This window comes from Aquarana catesbeiana, linkage group LG03 (assembly GCF_042186555.1).
Source record: "Aquarana catesbeiana isolate 2022-GZ linkage group LG03, ASM4218655v1, whole genome shotgun sequence".
Taxonomy (NCBI): domain Eukaryota; kingdom Metazoa; phylum Chordata; class Amphibia; order Anura; family Ranidae; genus Aquarana; species Aquarana catesbeiana.
In genome coordinates this window covers 417,398,207-417,420,187 of record NC_133326.1, presented here as the reverse complement: position 1 = coordinate 417,420,187, position 21,981 = coordinate 417,398,207, and positions in this window count along the sequence as shown.

Sequence of the window (21,981 nt, the reverse complement as noted above, 5' to 3'; positions counted from 1 at the left end):
GAGTGCAGTCTGGTCCAGAAGTCCCAGAGATCATGAAAGCAGCAGAAGACATATATGTCCCCAGGCTGTGGTCATACAAGAGGCTGCATATTTTATCAGACCAGACTGAACCCAGGTTCATCACTCTCTGGTCTTCCTTCCACGCTTCCTTCCTGGCTGTGGCTCTGGTGTTGGAGGTGTGGCAGGAGGAGGAGTAGGACCTGGAGGATGAGGAGGAGTAGGACCTGGAGGATGAGGACCTGGAGGAGGAGGACTATGGGTGGGGTGACAAATGTGGGTTGCACATGTGATTTGGCCCCTCAACCCCTTATTTAGAGCTTCCAAAATTAAAAACTCACATAGGAGTCATTGGCCCTCCTCCATCTGCATCATTTTGCATGCAGTTATGGCAGCAAAGTCCTCCTCCACACTGTGGGGTGTTCTGAGGGCCTCAGTAGCCTTCCAAAATAGGCCTATGGCAGCCTCCCCCAGGTTACTCCTCTTCCTAACACTTTGTCTTTGAAGGCGGAGGGTAGGGACCTGGGTATCGGGCAGCCTGCTTGGCCCGGCCACATCCTGGCTGAGACTTCCCTGTGTATGAAAAAGGGACATCGTTTTAGTTTTTGCTTCATCAATCACAATCATAAATTATTAATCCAAACTAACATCTATTTAGCATCATTGATTGGACAACTAGAAATATTTAGAAGAATGCTATACCTGGCTCAAGCTGGGCTCCTCCACATGTTGCTGCCTGGAAGGCCCAGGTTGGGCATCTGAAGCCTCAGCTGGGGGGGGGGAAGGAAGCGTGGAAGGAAGACTGGAGAGTGCTGGCCTGGGTTCAGTCTGACCTGACAGAAAATGCAGCCTGTCATAGTACCACAGCCTGGGGACATAAATGTCATCTGCAGCTCCTGATCTCTGGGAATCCTGGACCTTCTTGTGCTCCCTTAGATATGTACTCCTCATGACACCAATTAGGATCTTCAAATAGGTGATGTCTGCCGTGGGGATCACCGGCTTCAAAAACTGCAGCAAATTATCCAGCGCTGCCTTCCTCTTTGTTTGGTTCTTATATTCGGGGTGGTTTATCTGCCACAGACAGGGCAGCTCCATGAACATATCTATGAAGATTGGCATAAAGTCCTGATCCTTTAAGATATCCATTGTAACTGCGAGACACAACACAAGACAAACCCTAATGTCAGCCTAAAGTCTTTTAAACTTGTGCAAATACAGGCCTCAATCTAGAAGCAGTATAGGCCCAATTTTAAATCTTACCTTCATTATCACGATCGGCACCTCCGTTACTCCTTCCTCCGCTCACAGATCGTACGTACTACGCACGCATGCTACACTTTGTAGACACTGCGCATGCTTGAAACTCCGCCCACCCCTGATGTTCTTTCTAGTCTATTCCCCGCCCCTTCTTGTTCGGCGCAGTGGGGAAGAGCACATGGTGGAGACAGAGCAGGTGTCTGATAATTACACCAACGAGGAGGATGAAAGCCCGGAGCCTGAAACATCCCAATCCCGGAAGAGACGATTTAAGGCATCAAATATGTCTTTTGGGGAGATGTTGGAGATGGTGGACATCCTGAAGAAGGCCGACTATGACGGGAAGTATGGACCTTACCCCAACCCCAATGTCAGAAAGGCCAAGATCATGGCGAAAGTGGTCAAAAGTCTGCACCGGACTTTCGGGGTACGACGATCCAAGGATCAGCTCAGGAAGCGGTGGTCGGACCTGAAATTAAGGGCGCATGAGCAGTACAGAAGGATCAGGAGAGTGCTGCAAAAAAGTAAGTAGTTGTCCTGTGTTCCTATTCTTTATGTTTATTACGTTCATGCTGCTCCATGTGCTTTTCTTTATTGTTGTACAGTTTAAAATGGCAACTTTCATGTTCATGGGCACATTGTTCGTTTGTATGAAACATTGTTTGTTCGGCCTAGAAAACACCATTGTTTTGGCCATATGCATTTGAATACATTTTTTATGGTCTACTTCTCTTCAGATAATTTTGGTGTCTAGATGGGTTTGTAACTGGAATGAAATGCAAACTAGATTCTGTGTAAGAAGAGGACACTCAGCAGCTGTTTACACATCTGCACGCTGGAGCACTAGTGTGGGACACAAGAACACCCTTTTTATTAGGGGGTCCCACACAGGTGCTCCAGTGTATACTATAGGGGTGTCTCCATCTGTAAAGCATGTACAAAACAGGTAAGTATTCAAGCTTGACAAAGTAAAACAATATTTCTTCATCTTGGAACTCTGCCAAAACAGACAATTGTACCCCACTTCCAAGCAACGTTTCATATTCCGATTTCTGCCATGAAATATCTGTGTGCTAAGTATACCTATTTTTTTTTACATAGGGGAGAAAAGACTCGGAGGACACCCCTCATCCGAGGAGACAACAGACCCCACACCTCATGAAGAAGTGGAGACCCACCAAAGACAACAGGAGGAGGAAGGAGATGTGGTGGAAATAGTCACCACAACAGGTGAGTGTCTGCGACCACAGGCTCAGGTAAGAGATGGATGGCAGCATATTTATAATGCATGGTGTGTTTTTGTTTCTATCTTTTTAGGTGATCGTGATGTTGTGGATCCCAGTCATTTCACCTCTGAAAGTGCACAGATCTTGATCGGGGAGATCATGGGGTGTAATAGGGACTTGGAAAAGATCCTGAAAAACATCAATGATGTTAAAAAAAAAGAAGAACATCATTGATGTTTTAGGGAGAGTTTAAAACCCCTCAAAATCCCTTCATTTTTTGGTATCTAAAAATTTCAAACATTTTTTGACATATTCGCGAAAAAGCCAAATTTTGAAGATACACACAGTGTGTCAACATGTGCTATCTGCCATCACGGGAGATCAATGTATGCGTTTTGGGGGTGCAACCCCTTCCTCAATAATAAAGTAGCTGGGAGGAAGGGGTTGCACCCCCAAAACACGTCCCTTGATCCCCCGTGATGGCAGGTCGCACATGTTGACATTCGGCTATTTGTGTGCATCTTCAAAATTTGGCTTTTCCAGGGGTGACTTCACCCCATCTGAACGTAATATCAAACAGTTTAGAAATACTCATGTCTGATATTGCCTTCAATTTCTGCAAAAGTTGAACTTTGTAAGTTCCAGCTTTGAGTCTTTCTTGTTGGATTTAAACATGCCTGTTTTACCTTAAATGGACATTTCTACTTTTAGTAAAGTAACCCAAAAAATTGTTATACAACAAACATGTTGGTTTGTTTTAAAAACCTATTACAAATGCACATGCGATTGTGCTGGTATTAAAAAGATTGATAATCAAGAATGTGTGGATTATTGTTTCAACGCTCCAAAGCTGTTGTTGTGCTCAAATTGGTGTTTTCTGTGACAATGTTGCTAATTTCCTAAGGGCAAATCCACTTTACACTACAAGTGCAGTTTCACTTTGGTAAGTGCCTTTGGTAAATAACACCCAACAGTACTTTGTAATGTTACACAATCACGCCATTTTCAGGACTCACCACATTTCTGTCAGGGTCAGTTAAAAGAAACACAAGCAGTAAATGTCACCAAAGATTTTAGTAGTTAAAATGATTATTTTATTTTCAAAATGTTTCAGACATTGTCTGGCATATTGATGGCCCCCCTACCCGCAAAGTATTCAAGGTATCTTAGATGGACCTCACGGGCACTCAGGGGGGGCAAGCCAGGACGGGCAGTTTCAAGCGCTGTCAGGGTTGGTTCATTATGAATTCCGGCCTCAGGCCCAACTGAGGTAGCATAGCTGGCAGAATTTTGCCTTAAAAAGTTGTGTAGAATACAGCATGCCAGGATGATATGATTCAGTTTGTACTCCGCCATGTGTATGGGTGTAAGAAATAGGCGGAACCGGTTGGCCATGATTCCAAACGTGTTCTCCACCACTCTTCTGGTTCTGGCCAGCCAGTAATTAAAAACCCTCTGGTCCGGGGTGAGGGTTCTTATCGGGAATGGCCGCATAAGTTGGTCCCCCAGCGCAAACGCTTCATCCGCAACGAAGACGAATGGGAGTCCTTCCGCATTGTCTTCTGGAGGTGGCAAGTCCAAGCTGCCATTCTGGAGACGCCTGTAGAACTCTGTCTGGGGGATGACCATTGAACATCCACCCATTCTTCCTCACACGTCTACATACAGGAACTCTTAAGTAGCCGACACCACTGCCAACATCACAATACTATTGAACCCCTTGTAGTTGTAATAGTATGACCCCGAGTTGGGTGGTGGGACGATATGTACATGTTTCCCATCAATTGCCCCTCCACAGTTAGGAAAGTCCCACCGCTGGGCAAAGTGGGAGGCCACAGTCTGCCATTCCTGTGGGTTGGAAGGAAACTGTGGAGTCAAACAAAAAAAATAAATTATTCATTTAGCACATAAACAGGAAAAGCAGATTAGACACAAACATTCTTGGCCAACATCAGTATAACATTTATTTTAGGGAGTTTTGAAAGACCAAGGTATAAGGTCCACCTATCAGATTCCCCCTCCCCCCCTCTCATGGGCCATTTTTACCATTTTAGGGGGGGGGGGGATCTTTTGGACAGGAAACCCTCTCCACTTCATTGAGAGATGAATGCCTAAATAATGTGTATTACTTTGACCAGCCCCTCCTTACTTACACTATTGACAGCCCACTGGACAGGTAAGAAGTGTCATAATACAAAGATATAAATACACACTGTACACATTTTAGAACATTTGGACATTCTGCTATTACCTATCAAGAAAATAATAGTATACAAAAACTTGTAAAACAGTGCCATTTGTAAGTATACAGGCAGGCCCTTGCACTACATGCTTTGGTGAATTCATCCATACATCTGACCACAAAAGAGGTGGGTATAGTGTGTATGGGTTTGGCAAAGTCAGCAGATAGAGGATTGTTATCAGCTGACTTAGCAGTTGGGGGGAGGGAGGGTTCCAAATGATTGGGGGACCCAAAAAAAAAAAAACTCTGCCACTCTGCCTGAATTTAAAGCACACATCACATTTATAAACATTTTAGGGGGTATTTAGGGTAAAGCACTACTATGGAGATGACAAAATACATTGTTAAGTGACTACATGAGGTGAATATAGGGCCAGGAGACCATGCTGGGGAGGTAAGTGAAGGCAAATATGTATGAAGGACAAAAAAAATAATTACATAAAAATCCAGCATGCATGAGGACAAAGGGGACATTCACAGCATATTACAATCATGGTAATTAGGGAATGAGGAAAGAAATACAATATATTAACAAATATTAAATACAATAAAATGTGATGTTAAAGGATAAATCTTACCTTAATATAGTCCTTCCGCAGGACCTGGATGATGGCAGAACAGGTCTCCGGGATAATGATCCCCAGAGCCTGGGGGGAGATGCCTGTCGAGAACTTGAGGTCCTGCAGGTTTCTCCCTGTCGCCAAGTACCGCAGGGTGGTGACTAGCCTCTGCTCCGGAGTGATGGCTTGCCTCATGCAGGTATCCTGCCTGCTGATATAGGGGGTCAGCAAAGCCAACAAACGATGAAATATGGGGTTCGTCATCCGGAGAAAGTTCCTGAAATCGTCAGGATTATTCTCACAGATCTCACGGAGCAAAGGCATATGACAGAACTGGTCACGCTGGAGCAACCAATTCTTGGTCCATGAACTCCTCCCCACCCTGTTCATGGACTGGACTTGTGTCAAGGTAAGGACCCCAACACCAAGCCCCCGCACAGCACGAACTCTACAAGGAGTACGTATACGCAACATGGCTAGAAAACGGTCGGCTGCTCAGAACGGAGTCACAGAATGCACTGAAGAACAGCAAGGCCTGTGAAGAGCGACCTGAAAAACAGCAACGAGCGGACAAGATCGCACAGAAAATTCCAATACGAACTGACTGCACGCACTGAAGAGCAGATACAAACCCACAAGCACAAACTGAACTGCAGGAAACGATCTGAAAACCACGAGTCTGAAAAAGCGCAAATCGTCTCTCACCAAACTTTTACTAACACGAGATTAGCAAAAGGAGCCCAAAGGGTGCCGCGTTTGGTTCTGAACTGGCCTTTTCTAGTCTCGTCGTACGTGGTGTACGTCACCGCGTTCTTGGCGATCGGAAATTCCGACAACTTTGTGCGACCATGTGTATGCATCCGTTGGAAAAAATCCATGGATTTTGTTGTCGGAATGTCTGATCAATGTCCGACCGTGTGTACGGGGCATAACTCTAAACTGGTAACCTGTAAAGGCTTTTAAAAGGTAGTAGCTTGGTGCCATTTCTAGAGCGTGCGCAATTTTAAAAGCGTGACATGTGAGGTATCCATTTATTCAGCGTAGCGCCATCTTTTCTTTTTTACCAAAAAATTGTTTATTATATTTTGTTTGTGTGTTTTAAAATCCTTTAGTGTATTTTTTCCACAAAATTTGTGTTCAGAAAACCGCTGCGGAAATATCATGTGACATAAAAAAATTTGCAAAACCTGTCATTTTATTATCTAGAGCAGGGGTCACCAAACTTATTAAACAAAGGGACAGTTTACTGTCCTTCAGACTGTCAGGAAAGGTTCCTTCTGCTGGTAATATCTATCATTTGGCGTACAGTACTGAGGTCCACCAGCAGGTGTCTCCTGGCAGTTTGGAACTGTCAGGAGAGCCTTCCCCTGCTGGTGTTATGTTATCTTTGGGCCGCAGTACTGGCGTCCACCAGTGGATGGATCTTGGCAGTGTGGAGCAGACAGCACCTCCTGCGATCAGGTGTCACCTGAGGCTAATTGCAGGTGTGCATATAAATACCCGGCAAGCATTCACATGCTTGCTCTGGTATCGTCCTTGTGCCCTGACCTGTTAGCCTGTCCCCGATCCCATCCTAATCTTGTCCCTCCTGTGTTCCTGTTCCCTTGTAGCCTGATCCCATCCATCATCTCCCTCTCCTGTCCTGCCCTTGTTCATCTGCTGATCTACTGTGTATGACCCTGGGCTGGCTAACGTATGTGGTTCCAGAACTGCCCTTTGTTATCTGCTGATCTTCTGTGTATGACCTTGGCCTGGCTAATGTGTTTGATTTTGGTACTTCCTTTTGGCTGTATATATGATCCTTTTTTCTGTGGGTTTCTGTTGTTTAGTTGAGCACTATTTGTATTTGGGGTGTTTACTTGTTTACTACTTATCTTTAATAAACTTTACATAATTCACCTTACATGCGTTTTGGTTTCCTCTTTGCAGTCCACACAGTCCGGTCACACCTGTTCATGACACAGACCTTGAGGGGGCCAGACTGTAGCAAGTGAGAGTAGAAAATGCCCTGGCTTCAATGGGAGTAAACAGTGCCCCATCATTGGTATTCGTAGGAGGAATATTGCCCCATTGTTATCAGGGGAAAGAATAGTGCCCCATCATTGGTGTCAGTGGAAAGAATAGAGTCCTGCTATTGATGCCAGTGGGAGGAATATTGCCCCCTTGTTGGTATCAGGGGAAGGAATAGTGCCCCATCGTTGGTGTCAGTAGGAAGAATAGTGTCCTGCCATTGGTGTCAGTGGGAGGAATAATGCGCCCTTGTTGGTATCAGGGGAAGGAATGGTGCCCCATCATTTGTGTCAGTGGGAAGAATAGTCCTGCCGTTGGTGTCAGTGGACGGAATAGCATAGCTCCCAACTGTCCCTGATTTGGAACAAAATCCTTCTGTCCCTCTTTCCTCCTCATTTGTCCCTCATTTTGGTCTGATCTATATAGTTGTATATAAAATGCACTTTTTATCTTTCAAAAAGCATTTTCCAGTGCTAAACCTTTGATCCAAATTCTGAATTGCTGCATTTGTAAATTTCAAAAGCCAATATAAAGGGATAGCAGTGGTAAAAAAAAAGCATTTGTGAGTTTACAGTGATACTAAAGTCTCATTTTGTTGGGGCGTGACTGGATGAGGATGTGAGAACGCGCGCAGCACCTTTCCCTCTCCTACCTTGTCATCCTGAAATGCTAATGAGAGCAGAGGAAGCTGGCCGAGGATGAGTAAGGGCTGTTGGGTGAGTGGAAACCTCCCTGAATCAAGAACCAGCTTGGCTGAGTAACTGTGGATGGGTGAGAGATATTCACTGTATTTATTTATGTATTTGTATTATTCCAGTGTCAGTGTGAGAGACTGGCAGGAAGCCAAGAGTCTGGACCTGGAGGTTGAGGAAGGATTAACTCCCAAAGGAGATTTACAAAGATTTACAAAGAGGAGGTGAGAATAGACCAGGAGGGTGGAAGGACTGCTTTTTGAGTGGCCTGATAAAAGCTCCTGCAATGGATATTTTGGAGACTTTTTTTTTTTTTCTTTTATTGCTTATTTTGACGTTCCATTTTAATCAGCTGGTCATTAGTATCAACAATACCAACTATGACAAAGAAGGTTGAGGAGGCTTTGCAGCAAGAGGGCGCAAACCCACAAACGCAACAGGATAAAGGATAAAGGAAGCCAAGCAGCAGCCAAATTGGAAAAGTTTGCGCATACACCGTTAAAGGCAGACAAACTGCTTCACAAGCTAAAAACCAGGTGGGGGCCCCAGTAACAAGGAAAAGTCAGGGACAGCAGGGGGCTTGCACAGGAACAGAAGTGGCAGTGGCAAAGGAAAGCCCAACGCCGTCCTTGAAAGCGGGTGCTTTGGGAGGGGAAGAACCCTCTTTGAAAGTAGTACTGCAGGCAGGGTACTCTTGTAAATCCTCCTTATTCAAGATGACTGAGCAACTTAAAGGTATAAGAGAGGAGATACATTTTTTTTAAGACATGACGTACAGAAGGTGTGGGCGAGCCTGGTTGAGGATTATTTGAACCCACTAAAGTAGGAGATGAGAACAATTTGATGAAAAAGTTACCATATATACCTCCAAAATGGGGAATATGGAGAACAGACTGCACTGGAACAATGTGAGATTATTAGGACTCCCTGAATGATGTGAGGGCTCTGATCCTGTAGGCTTCATGGAGAGATAGCTTATTGAAACCATTGGGAAAGAGTTTTTCTCCCCTTTCTTTGTGATAGAGAGGGCACATAGAGTGCAATATTGAGTGCCACCACCTGGCGGCCAACCTAGATCATTTTTGGTGAAAATGCTTTATTTCAAAGACAAAGATATTATACTTCAGAAAGCAAGGGGAAAAAGGGACATACATTACAACAGAGTTAAAGTTATATTTTTCATGCATTTTCCCCCATAATTGCAGAAGAAAAGAGCCAAGTTTGTGGAGATTAAGAAAAGACTGCAGCAAAAATTATATAAGCTATGCTATATGGCATGGTTAGAAAAAACGAAAAAAATAAAATAAAATACGAAGCAAGCAAATATATAAATTAGGAGGGGGGGGTGGGTTTCTCTATAGGTAGGGGAATGGTTGGTAGATGCGTGTTTCCCCTTTTTGGGATATTTCTTTTTTCTCCCTTCCTCACACCCCCCCCCTTTGTTGGGAGGGAAGAGGGAGGAGAAGGACATCATATTGATCACAGGAAAGGTTATATACATGATATTCACGTATTATGCTATATATGGGGAGCTATATGTGTTTATTACTAGGCCATTGATAACTGAATTTTTATTTATATGCAATCTAAAGTAAACATATGTTCCTGGAATGTTTGAGGACTAATGCCCCGTACACACGGTCGGACATTGATCGGACATTCCGACAACAAAATCCTAGGATTTTTTCCGACGGATGTTGGCTCAAACTTGTCTTGCATACACACGGTCACACAAAGTTGTCGGAAAATCTGATCGTTCTGAACGCGGTGACGTAAAACACGTATGTCGGGACTCTAAACGGGGCAGTAGCCAATAGCTTTCATCTCTTTATTTATTCTGAGCATGCGTGGCAATTTGTGTGTCGGATTTGTGTACACACGATCGGAAATTCCGACAACGGATTTTGTTGTTGGAAAATTTTATAGCCTGCTCTCAAACTTTGTGTGTCGGAAAATCCGATGGAAAATGTGTGATGGAGCCTACACACGGTCGGAATTTCCGACAACAAGGTCCTATCACACATTTCCGTCGGAAAATCCGACCGTGTGTATGGGGCATAAGGGACTTTAAAAAGAGAACTGCTGTTTTTTCTGCCGTTTCAACATATGGGGCTACTGCAGGAGACACACCTAATGAAAGAGACAAAGTATTTGAAAAGAAGAAACTTTCAAATTCAATATCACTCGGTATATACTTCATATTCTAGAGGATCTGAGTATTCTGATTGGCTCAGGGGTGGGGTTCTCCTGCAGGCAGGTTAGTATAGATGAAAAAGGCCAGTGTTTATTTTTTTTTATATTGCACTTTTGGGAATATAGTAGGCATTTTTGCATAATATAAATATAAATATATATATATATATATATATATATATATATATATATATATATATATATATATATATATATATTCCTCCCTGTAAGGGTCCAGGGGGTGACAAGCTGGCTCTGACAGTTCTTTCAACTTAAAAGGCTTTATTCAGCAAAAAGCAACAGAAAATTGACAAGCTTTGTCTTTATAGGCAGTTCAAACAACACAAAAACTCTTCTAAGGCCGTGTACACACGAACAGACTTCGAGTTTTCTAGTCCGGTCGTACGTCATCACGTTCGAATCAGTCGGACTTTGGTGTGATCGTGTGTAGGCAAGTCCGTTTAGTTGGAACTCCGTCAAAAAGTCCTTCGCAGTTCAGTCCGTCAAAGTCTGCTTGTGTGTACGCGGCATTAGCAGTATAAGACAGTCCTTTAAAAAAAATGCTCAGCATCCCTAAACAGCATATAATATAGCAAAGTCCCAGTTCAGGCAAGCTCACCCAGCAGGATCAAGTCATAGGTAACAGGGGTCCTTCCAGCTTCAAGCTCCTCTCAGCTTTTATAGCTCAACAGCCATCTCTCTCCAAACACACTTCTCCTCTCTGACATTTTCAACTCAGCTGGCAATAAGCAGGTCTGTTTAACCCTGCCCCAGGCTGACTCTCCATACATCCGCCCCCCGTTCCAGGCCCGGAGCTGGACAATTTATACCACAATGGCCATAGGCCTGGGAAAGGGCACTTTTTTGCATGTGCCCGGGTCTATGCCCCCTTCCTACTCTGAATCCACATCATTTATAGACCAGATTGCTGCTGTAAACCTATCATAGTTATTTTTATCAGTTTACATTAGGCGATACACCAATTCAGTCCAGCGGCTTCTGGGCCACCTTTTAAACAATGCCATGTTTTCAAATTCAGCCAGGCAGTCCTCAATGTGGTCGTCTGGTAGCATTTGCTGTAAAAAGTCACCAGCACGGATTCTACCTTCGGTACCACTGAGAGCAGCGCCAACCTTTTCTACTATCTCAGAGGGTTCCGGTCCCTCCGTGAGACGCCTGCTCTCCCACAGTAGGCTCAACCACTAGCACTTGATCCCCAGGTTTAGATTCTCTGACCATGGCAGACTGGTGGTCCTCGCTAATGGTTTATGCCCACGTTTAAGCAATTTGCGATTTTTGGTTTCCCTGTAGCATAGAGTATGATGCACAGCAACTCAGAGAGAGCGCATATCTTCCGCAGGATGCTGTGGGCTCACCACACAACGATGTGACCTGTTCCCTGGTGGGGATCAAAGGGGAGTCTTTCCTCTGAGCACCAAAGAAATCACTTTGGGAACCCCCAAGATATGACAAGTCAGGCCCAGAGGGAGAACTCTCTGCCTCTAATCCTACAAACACCTCCAGGGGATCTAGGTCAGCTCCTGTAGGTTCACACATCTGACAGATTTCTTTACTGTTTACCTCCTGCAACACAGAATTAACACTTCACCATGGGGGTTTCTCCTTTTTATGGGAGGCCCCTGAACCTTTGAACTTTTGTTCACACAAGTCCCAAAATAAGGGGCAGTCTCGCCCAATTAGCAAATCATGGGGTAACCCCGGAATCACCTCAACTCTTAGTGTAGTTCCTGCGGTTGTGGACAGGGTTACATGGGCCACTGGATAGTCCTTGACAACCCCATGTACAGAGGCCACTCCAATCTTTTTCCTGGGTATCAGATTTCCCCGAAACCTATCCGATCGGGGCAGGGTAACCCCACTCCCTGAGTCAAGAAGTGCTACAACCTCCTGCCCATTAACCCGCACCACACTCTCAAGTGGGCTTAGATTGTTCAAGGGACCAGTGGCAAAAGCAAACATAGAGCCATTTCGAGCCATGTCACATTCCCTTGGCTCCTCCCACCTTATTACCCAGTTGTTGGCAGGACCAACAGCAAACCTCACGGGGGTTCCTGTTCTCCCTGTCGACTCCCAGGAGGGTTTGATGTTAGGGTGCTCCTAGCGGGAGTGTCAGGCACCCAAGCAGACATCATGCGTTCAACCGGTGCAATCTTCGCGCTGGAATGCATTTCCTTAGAACGGCCAGCTCTCTGGTAATAGAGGGACTCTCCTGGACACTTTCTGCACAACTGTAGCACTCGACAGCAGCAGCCATCTCATCCAGGGACTGAGGCTTGGACTGAGCCACTCATCAGTGCAGCTCCTTAGGAAGAACATGCAAAAAGTGATCCAGTGCAACTCGCTCTACAATCTGAGTGGTGGTCTTCTCGTCTGGTTTCAGCCAATCCTGGAACAGGTGCAGTAGACGATAGTTGTGCATGGGCAGGCTTAGCTCTGTCAAAGCGCCATTCATGAACACGATTTGCCCTTAGAGCCACAGTCATTCCCAGCCTGGCTAGGATTTCTGCCTTAAGCAGTTTATAGTCCCGTGCTGATTCAGAGGCCAAATCACAATAGGCCTGTTGAGGATCTGCAGTCAGGAAAGGATCCAGCACATCCGCCCAGTCTTTCTCAGGGAGACCTTCCCTTGTTGCAATCCTTTCAAACATTGCCATTTAAGCTTACACATTATCTGTGGCTGTCATCTTTTGCATAGTCTGCTGCACCGCCTTCCGGGGGTCTCTCTTTACAGCAGGATCACCTTTCATTATTTCAGCCTGCTGGGTCAGTGCCTTTTGCAGTCCTACTATCTGCTCACTCAGTAAGCGGTTTGTTTCCTCATAGCCAGCCTGCGCTTATAGCAGGGCCTGCTCCTGACAAGCCTGGGCCTCCTGATGGCGTGCCTACAAGGCCTGCGCTTGTGTATTAGCCAGTACCAGCTGCTTAACCAAGTCCTTCATGGCTTGTTCAGAAGACTTCACTGTCTGTGCAGCTTAAACCCAGGACATGGGATTGGACTGGACCCCACAAACTGCCCGATGCGCCCTCCACCAATTTGTAAGGGATCAGGGGGTGACAAGCTATATAACAGATGCGTGCAAGCGCTCAGGACAAGATTAGAAAATGCACTATTAAATAAATAAATGTAAATTCAATTGATAAGCCAAAAACAAATAAGGACAAAATGACTGCAAGATGATATGATCAATAGTCCATGGCAATAGTATAGCTGCAGCTGTAGAATAGTCTAATTGCTAGTCCATGGCTACAGGTAATGAATGGCAGTAAACTTGTATCAAAGGGATAAGAACAGGATTAAAACAAGGCTAAAATGTCTGTAATCTGTGACCAGCACTGAGGGCAAGCTTTCCAAGTGAGCAGAGTCAGCTCTCCAATAAACATGAAAGAGAAAAGAGAAAAAAGCACCTCTGAGTGCAGGTATTTATTACTGACAACAACAGGTTATCCACACTTACAGCTGAGTAAGGAGAAGACCGGCTACAAAACGGGATACAGCTCCAGTGACAATCCCAGCGTCCATGGCGTGGATATGGCAATGATGAGCAGAAGAGATGGCCTCGATCCCCTGCGGGAGGAAGCAGACAGGCCGCTGCGCTGGATGGAAGTCCAGTAATCCAAGACGAGGGCGTGTTACGTCACCGGAGTGAAGAGAACCACAACGCGTTTCTGAGCATGCGCGAAGTTCCCACTGGGCATGCACGCTCCTTTATCAAGTGTAGGGCAGATGGGGAAGAACACTACCTTATATAGTTCCACATAGAAGGAAAAAAACACTAACAGCTGATGGAGGAGACAAAACTCACTGAGTCCAAGTATTAAAGGGATGTGTTAAATACCAAATTAGGATTAAAAACAAAAACCTCTGACAGGGAGGGAGGGGGAGAGGAGGGGGCGGACCTAATGGTAAACATAAAAAAGAAAATTGTATGAAAAAAACAATGAAAAATATTAGTAAAATATATATATATATATATATATATATATATATATATATATATATATATATATATATATATATATTATAATAATAAAAAAGGTGAAAAAGAGAGGGGGGGAAAAGAATAATAATAGACCAATATTGTGGGGGGATATGATTACAATAAAAATTATACATACATATACATATATCATGAAAGACGCATACATATACTGTATAATAACAATTATATTGCTGAGGGGGAACAAAGATGATTATATAACTGAAGGGAGACCAGAAATGAACCAAGAATGGTAGTATGTCACGTGACAGCGACTTCTATCTGAAACTGGATAGTGGGTGGATGGGATAAAGCGTTATTAGCTACTAGGAATATTTTAAATATATTTCAAAACATTATTACCCACTAGAGATAAAACAAAAAACTAAGGGTACATTGCAGCTAAGCTGATAGATAACTAAAAGTAATGGGAACTCTCATATATATGCTGGGAATAATAGCTAAATAAATAAAAATAAACGTAAAGAATATATAATGTATGTGTATGCGCAATACAGTATACATATATGCTTTTAAAATACAGATAATTCTATAGAGATGTATATATGAAAAAAATTATATCAAAAATACATATACATAGTATCCCAGTATGGATCTATGTATATATATCTTTGGTATTTTTGATTTAATTTTTTTCTTGGTTCATTTCTGGTCTCCCTTCAGTTATATAATCATCTTTGCTCGCCCTCAGCAATATAATTGTTATCATATATGTGTATATATATATTATTATTCTTTTTTCCCCCCTCTCTTTTTCACCTTTTTTATTTTTTCATATTTTTTCATTATATATATATATATATATATATATATATATATATATATATATATATATATATATATATATATAATTTTTTTTTTTACTAATATTTTTCATTATGTTTTTCATGCATTTTTCTTTTTTATATTTACCATTAGGTCCGCCCCCTCCTCTCCCCCTCCCTCCCTGTCAGCAGTTTTTGTTTTTAATCCTAATTTGGTTTTTAACACATCCCTTTATTACTTGGACTCAGTGAATCTTGTCTCCTCCATCAGCTGTTAATGTTTTTTTGCTTCTATGCGGAGCTATATAAGGTAGTGTTCTTCCCCATCTGCCCTACACTTGATAAAGGAGCGCGCATGCCCAGTGGGAACTTCGCGCATGCTCAGAAACGCGTTGTGGTTCTCTTCACTCTGGTGACGTCACATGCCCTCGTCTTGGATTACGGGACTTCCATCCAGCGCAGTGGCCTGTCTGCTTCCTCCCACGGGGGATCGAGGCCATCTCTTCTGCTCATCATTGCCGTATCCACGCCATGGACGCTGGGATTGTCACTGGAGCTGTATCCCGTTTTGTAGCCGGTCTTCTCCTTACTCAGCTGTAAGTGTGGATAACCTGTTGTTGTCAGTAATAAATACCTGCACTCAGAGGCGCTTTTTTCTCTTTGATGTTTAAGGGGGTGACAAGCTGGCTCAGACAGTTCAGTCAACTTAAAAGGCTTTATTCAACAAAAAGCAACAGAAAATTTGCAAGCTTTGTCCTTATAGGCAGTTCAAACAACACAAAAACTCTTAGCAGTATAAGACAGTCCTTTTTAAATAGTGCTCAGCATCCCAGCCACAGCATATTCCCAGTTCAGGCAAGCTCACCCACCGGATCAAGTCATAGGTAAAAGGGGTCCTTCCAGCTTCAAGCTCCTCTCAGCTCTTATAGCTCAACAGCCATCTTTCTCCAAACATACCACTTCTCCTCTCTGAGGCTTCTCCTCTCAACTCAGCTGGCAATAGGCAGGTCTGAAGGGGAAGTACCTGCCCTCTTCAATTAACCCCTTCTTAACCCTGTCCCAGGCTGATGCTCCACACTCCGTTCAAGGATGAGGTTTTACTCTAGTTGATGACATTTATTTCCGATAAACCGATAATGTCCCTGTAATAGCAGTAGGAGATTTCAACATAGTATTGGACGGAAGGGTAGATAGACTTCCACCAGGAACGTAGCTAGGTAAAGGGGCCGATATATTTTCACAAATAATAGGAGAACTAAGATTGAGGGACATATGGAGGGTAGGAAATCCAACTAAACAAACAGTATTCCTGTTTCTCGAAGACCCATTCCACGCTCTCCAGGATCGACTTGGCCCTGGGCAGTGAGGAAATATTACACCTTGGTAAAACATGAAATATATGCCATGGGGCCTTTCAGATCACTCTCCATTGGTAGTGTCAATGAGTCAAGGAGAGAAGCATCGTAAGGGGGAGTGGAAGATACAGTATCTCACAAAAGTGAGTCCATCCCTCACATTTTTGTAAATATTTTATTATATCTAATAATTTGCTGTCCCCTCAAAATAAGTAAACATACAACCATTAATGTCTAAACTGCTGGCAACAAAAATGAGTACACCCCTAAGTGAAAATGTCCAAGTTGGGCCCAATTAGCCATTTTCCCTCCCCGATGTCATGTGATTCATTAGTGTTAAAAGGTCTCAGGTGTGAATGGGGAGCAGGTGTGTTAAATTTGGTGTTATCGCTCTCACTCTCATACTGGTCACTGGAAGTTCAACATGGCACCTCATGGCAAAGAACTCTCTAAAGGATCTTAAAAAACAAATTGTTGCTCTACACGAAGATGGCCTAGGCTATAAGAAGATTGCCAAGACCCTGAAATTGAGCTGCAGCACGGTGGCCAAGACCATACAGCGGTTTAACAGGACAGGTTCCACTCAGAACAGGCCTCGCCATGGTCGACCAAAGGAGTTGAGTGCACATGCTCATCGTCATATCCAGAGGTTGTCTTTGGGAAATAGACGCATGAGTGCTTCCAGCATTGCTGCAGAGGTTAAAGGGGTGGGGGTCAACCTGTCAGTGCTCAAATCATACGCCGCACACTGCATCAAATTGGTCTGCATTCCTGTCATCCCAGAAGGAAGCCTCTTCTAAAGATGTTGCACAAGAAAGCCCACAGTTTTCTGAAGACAATCAGACTATGGACATGGATTACTGGAACCATGTCCTGTCAGGGCTGCTGATAGAAATCATGGGGCACCGTACAGCCTACCTGACGGGGCCCCCTTCAGCCCCACCCCTGGTCACTCCTTCAGCCCCACTCCTGGCCACATCCTTGGCTCCTCCCCAGACCCCACCTTGAAACAAAGTGCAGGTAATGGTAGCGATCAGCGACTTGACAGTGGGACATGCCAATACCATAATGTAAAACTATGTACCAAAAAATGGCGCCTTTTGGGGGGATGAGAACATATAAACAGACAGCTGCCCCCTTTAAAGTGAAATGATAAAATAAAGAATAAGGCACTATACATGTTCATATAAATTTATATGAACATGTATAGCACCTTATTCATTATTATATAATTTCACAATGCCATAATGTGCTGTAGACAGTGCCATCCATGCCAATTACATAATGCATGTGCTACCTGCAGTTACAAAAGTGCCACCCATGCTGCCAATGCCATAATGCATGTGCTGCTTGCAGAGACAGTGCCACCCATCCTGCCAATGCTGTTATGGCATTGGCAGGATGGGTGGCACTGTCTCTGCAGGCAGCACATGCGTTATGGCATTGGCAGCATGGGTGGCACTGTCTCTGCAGGCAGCACATGCGTTATGGCATTGGCAGCATGGGTGGCACTGTCTCTGCGGGCAGCACATGCGTTATGGCATTTGCAGCATGGGTGGCACTGCCAATGCCATTACGCATTTGCTGCCTGCACAAACAGAGCCACCGATGCTGCCAATGCCATAATGTGTAGATTCCGCAGAGACAGATGCAGTGTATAATCCATCATCATCATATAGTAGATCTCTTGCACAATGTATCACCCCCAAGCAAGCACTAAGCACACACTTGTGTCAGCCCCCACCACTAGCCACTTCCTCTCTGATCCTGCTGCTGCCTGAACTCCGCCTTGCTAAAGAAGCTGAGGTTAAAGGTGACGGACTGGCCAAGCATGTCTCCAGACCTAAACCCTATTGAGCATCTGTGGGGCATCCTCAAACGGAAGGTGGGGAGGCGCAAGGTCTCTAACATCCACCAGCTCCGTGATGTAGTCATGGAGGAGTGGAAGAGGGCTCCAGTGGCAACCTGTGAAGCTCTGGTGAACTTCATGCCCAAGAGTGTTAAGGCAGTGCTGCAAAATAATGGTGGCCCAATTTTTGGCCCAATTTGGACATTTTCACTTAGGGGTGTACTCACTTTTGTTGCCAGTGGTTTAGACATTAATGGCTGTGTTGAGTTACTTTGAGGGGACAGCAAATTTACACTGTTATACAAGCTGTACACTCACTACTTTACATTTTAGCAAAGTGTAATTTCTTCAGTGTTGTCACATGAAAAGGTAAAATAAAATATTTACAAAAATGTGAGGGGTGTACTCACTTTTGTCCATATTGATTAGAAATAATAGGAGAAGAGGGAATGATGTCATCCCTGGTAGAATTTATGAATATTAATGCTGACACAACGACTTTGGGGGTGGTTTGGGATGCCCTCAAAGCATCCCTTAGAGGGATGTTAATACAATGTGTGGCAAGAGTAAAAAGACGGAATAGAGAACAGAAAAAACTTGCTATGAATAGGGTCATAGAGGCAGAAAGACAATATATAGTAGGACCAACCCTGAGATGCTTTCTGATTGGGTAAAGAACAGCAAAAATATAAAGAGGTGCTTCTTACAAAGGCAGAGAATAAGTTGATGTTTCAGAAACAACGGTACTATGTAGAGGGAGAAAGTGCAGGCTATTTGCTGGCTCGACTGGTTAAGGCAAATGCACCTACTGCTGCTATAGCCACCATTAAAACAGATGGGGGCAGGATTATGGTACATGCTCCGGAAATTGCAGACACATTTAAAAAAATATTATAGAAAACTGTATACCACCCAGGGAGGGGAGGTAGAAGGGGAGATTGTCAGGAACCATGAATCAGACGGAGACGGAATGCAGTAAAAATCACACCATTTATTATAGTGGTAAATATGGTACAAATAGCAAACCTAGTCAAAACATAGCCAGGGTTCAGTAACCAAATCGGGTAATCAGAACAAGCCAGGAAATCAGGGAGCCAGAGATCAGCGTAGTCAGAGCAGCAGACAGCATCAGGAACCAGAAGGGACGTCAGCCAGGCTAATCTTCAACAGGAACACAGCAGAGAGTCTGTAGATATGTTAACCAAGGCAAAGGCACAGGAGATCTAATCCATACAGCTTAAATAGCCAGCAGGGCTTGATAATGAGCAGGATATGATCACCAGGTGAGTCGCTGTGGAATGATGAGTTCTGGCAATTGACCGATAGCTGACTTGAGGATCCCATGCCTCACTGAGGAAGATGGGGAGCATTGGATGCCCTCATAGTATTGGAGGAGGTAATAGAGGCGGTATTAGCAATAGCAAACCAGAAAAGTCCTGGATCAGATGGCTTGCCAGTAGAGGTATACAAATGCTATGGAGAAGTACTGTTATCAGAGCTGTTAAAAACATTCAATGAAGCACTCTGGCGGATGAGTCGATGAGAGAATTTATAATCATTGTCCTGCCAAAAGAAGGAAAAGATCCACTTAATCCCACCACCTATAGACCAATAGCGCTGCTATGTACAGATGTAAATATTCTGACTTAAGTATTAGCTGTTAGGTTTAAAAAAAAAAAATTCAAAAACGTATTCACCTGGATCAGGCAGGGTTTATACCAAATAGGTCAACTAGTCGAATATAAGGAGAGTATACTTAAATTTACAGGTTCCGACGATTAATGAGGGATCAAGAGCGATATTGTCCCTGGACGCAGCCAAGCTTTCGACAGCCTTTAGTGGCATTATTTGTGGCAGACCTTGGCTATCTTCCAGTTTGGCCCGAAGTTTGTCAACTGGGTAAGGCTTTTATATAAAAGGCCTAAGGCGAAAGTGAGGATATATAATGTTTGCTCTGAGACATTTTCTCTGACTCGAGGGACAAGACAGGGGTGCCCTTTGTCACCCCTGCTCTTTTATCTAGCAATGGAGCCATAAGGTTTTAACATCCAGGGATTTCAGAGAACATCGGGGGTGGAGAAGATAGCATTATATGCTGATGATGTGTTGTTGTTTTTGGGGGATACCCTAGCCTTTTTGACCACAGCTATGGGCTTAATCACAGACTTCGGACGAATATCTGGCCTAAATTTAAACTGGGATAAATCAAAGCTGTTACCTGTAGATCCAGTGGAGTCAGATCTGCAATTAGGGACCCCACGTTTGGAAATAGCTAATAGTATCAAATATCTGGGGATATATATGACCCTAAACCCTAAAGATTATATAATTGATGATGATGCCCGATTATTAGATAACTTTAAAAGTAAGGGGAAGGTATGGCAACGGTTGCCCCTAAGGTGTAATTTAATCAAAATTATTTGGATGCCTCAGCTGTTGTATGTGTTACACAACTCACTTGTCTGGATAAATAAACAATGGTTTCAGAAAATGGACACTTTCATATAAGAACATGCATACATCATACATACTAGGGGGAGAACAACTGGGGGAATCAATGGTGGAGAAAGATCTGGGGGTTTTGGTAGATCATAAGCCCAATAATAGCATGCAATGACAAGCTACGGTTTCCAAAGCAAGCTAAGTCCTTTCATGTATTAAGAGGTATGGACTCCAGAGAGAGATATCATTTTGCCCCTATACAAATCATTAGTAAGACCTCATCTGGACTATGCAGTTCAGTTTTGGGCACCAGTTCTCAAAAAGGATATCGGGGAACTGGAGAAAGTGCAGAGAAGAGCAACCAAATTGATAAGAGGCATGGAGGAGCTCAGCTATGAGGAAAGATTAGAGGAACTGAATCTATTCCCTCTTGAGAAGAGGAGATTAAGGGGGGGATATGATCAACGTGTACAAATACATAAGTGGTCCATATCATGAACTGGTGTTGAGTTATTCACTTTAAGGTAATCACAGAGGACTAGGGTACACTCTTTATGTCTAGAAGAAAAATGATTTCAACTCCAAATACGGAAAGGCTTCTTCGCAGTAAGAGCTGTAAAGATGTGCAATAGACTCCCTCCAGCGGTGGTTCTGGCAAGCTCAGTCGATTGCTTTAAAAAAGGCCTGGATTCTTTCCTAAATGTACACAATATAACTTGGGTACTAACATTTGCAGGTAAAGTTGATCCTGGGAAAATCTGATTGCCTCTCGGGGGATCAGGAATAGGGATGAGCTTCGTGTTCGAGTCGAACCCATGTTCGACTCGAACATCGTCTGTTCGCCCGTTCCCCGAATTGCGAACGATATGGGCCGTTCGCGCCAAATTCGTGTGGCGCGTCACGGCCCATAATTCACTGCGGCATTGCAGTGCATTGCTGGCTGATGATTGGCCAAGCATGCACTATGACCCGCATAATTGGCCAATCACAGCGCCGTCTGAACAGAGAGCCGTAATTGGCCAAAGCCAAGGAGACTTTGGCCAATTATGGCTCAGGGGATTTAGCACACGCCCCACACTATATAAGGCCGCCTGCACGGCGGCCCTGTGTAGTGTGTGTTCCGGCGTTCATAGATAGAGAGAGAGAGAGACAGACAGGGTCATTTGATTTGAGTTAGATAGATTAGGCAGAACAGTCAGTCAGTTAGCTGCACTTACAGTGTATTGTGTATATATATGCATCCCAGGTGTTGCATATATATATATATATACACTGTATTCAGTTTAGCTAGATCTGTTCCTGTTATCTTCTTACTGACAGGCAGGCTTGTCTTGTTGCAGTATTTACAGCTACCTGAAGAAAATTGCTGGTG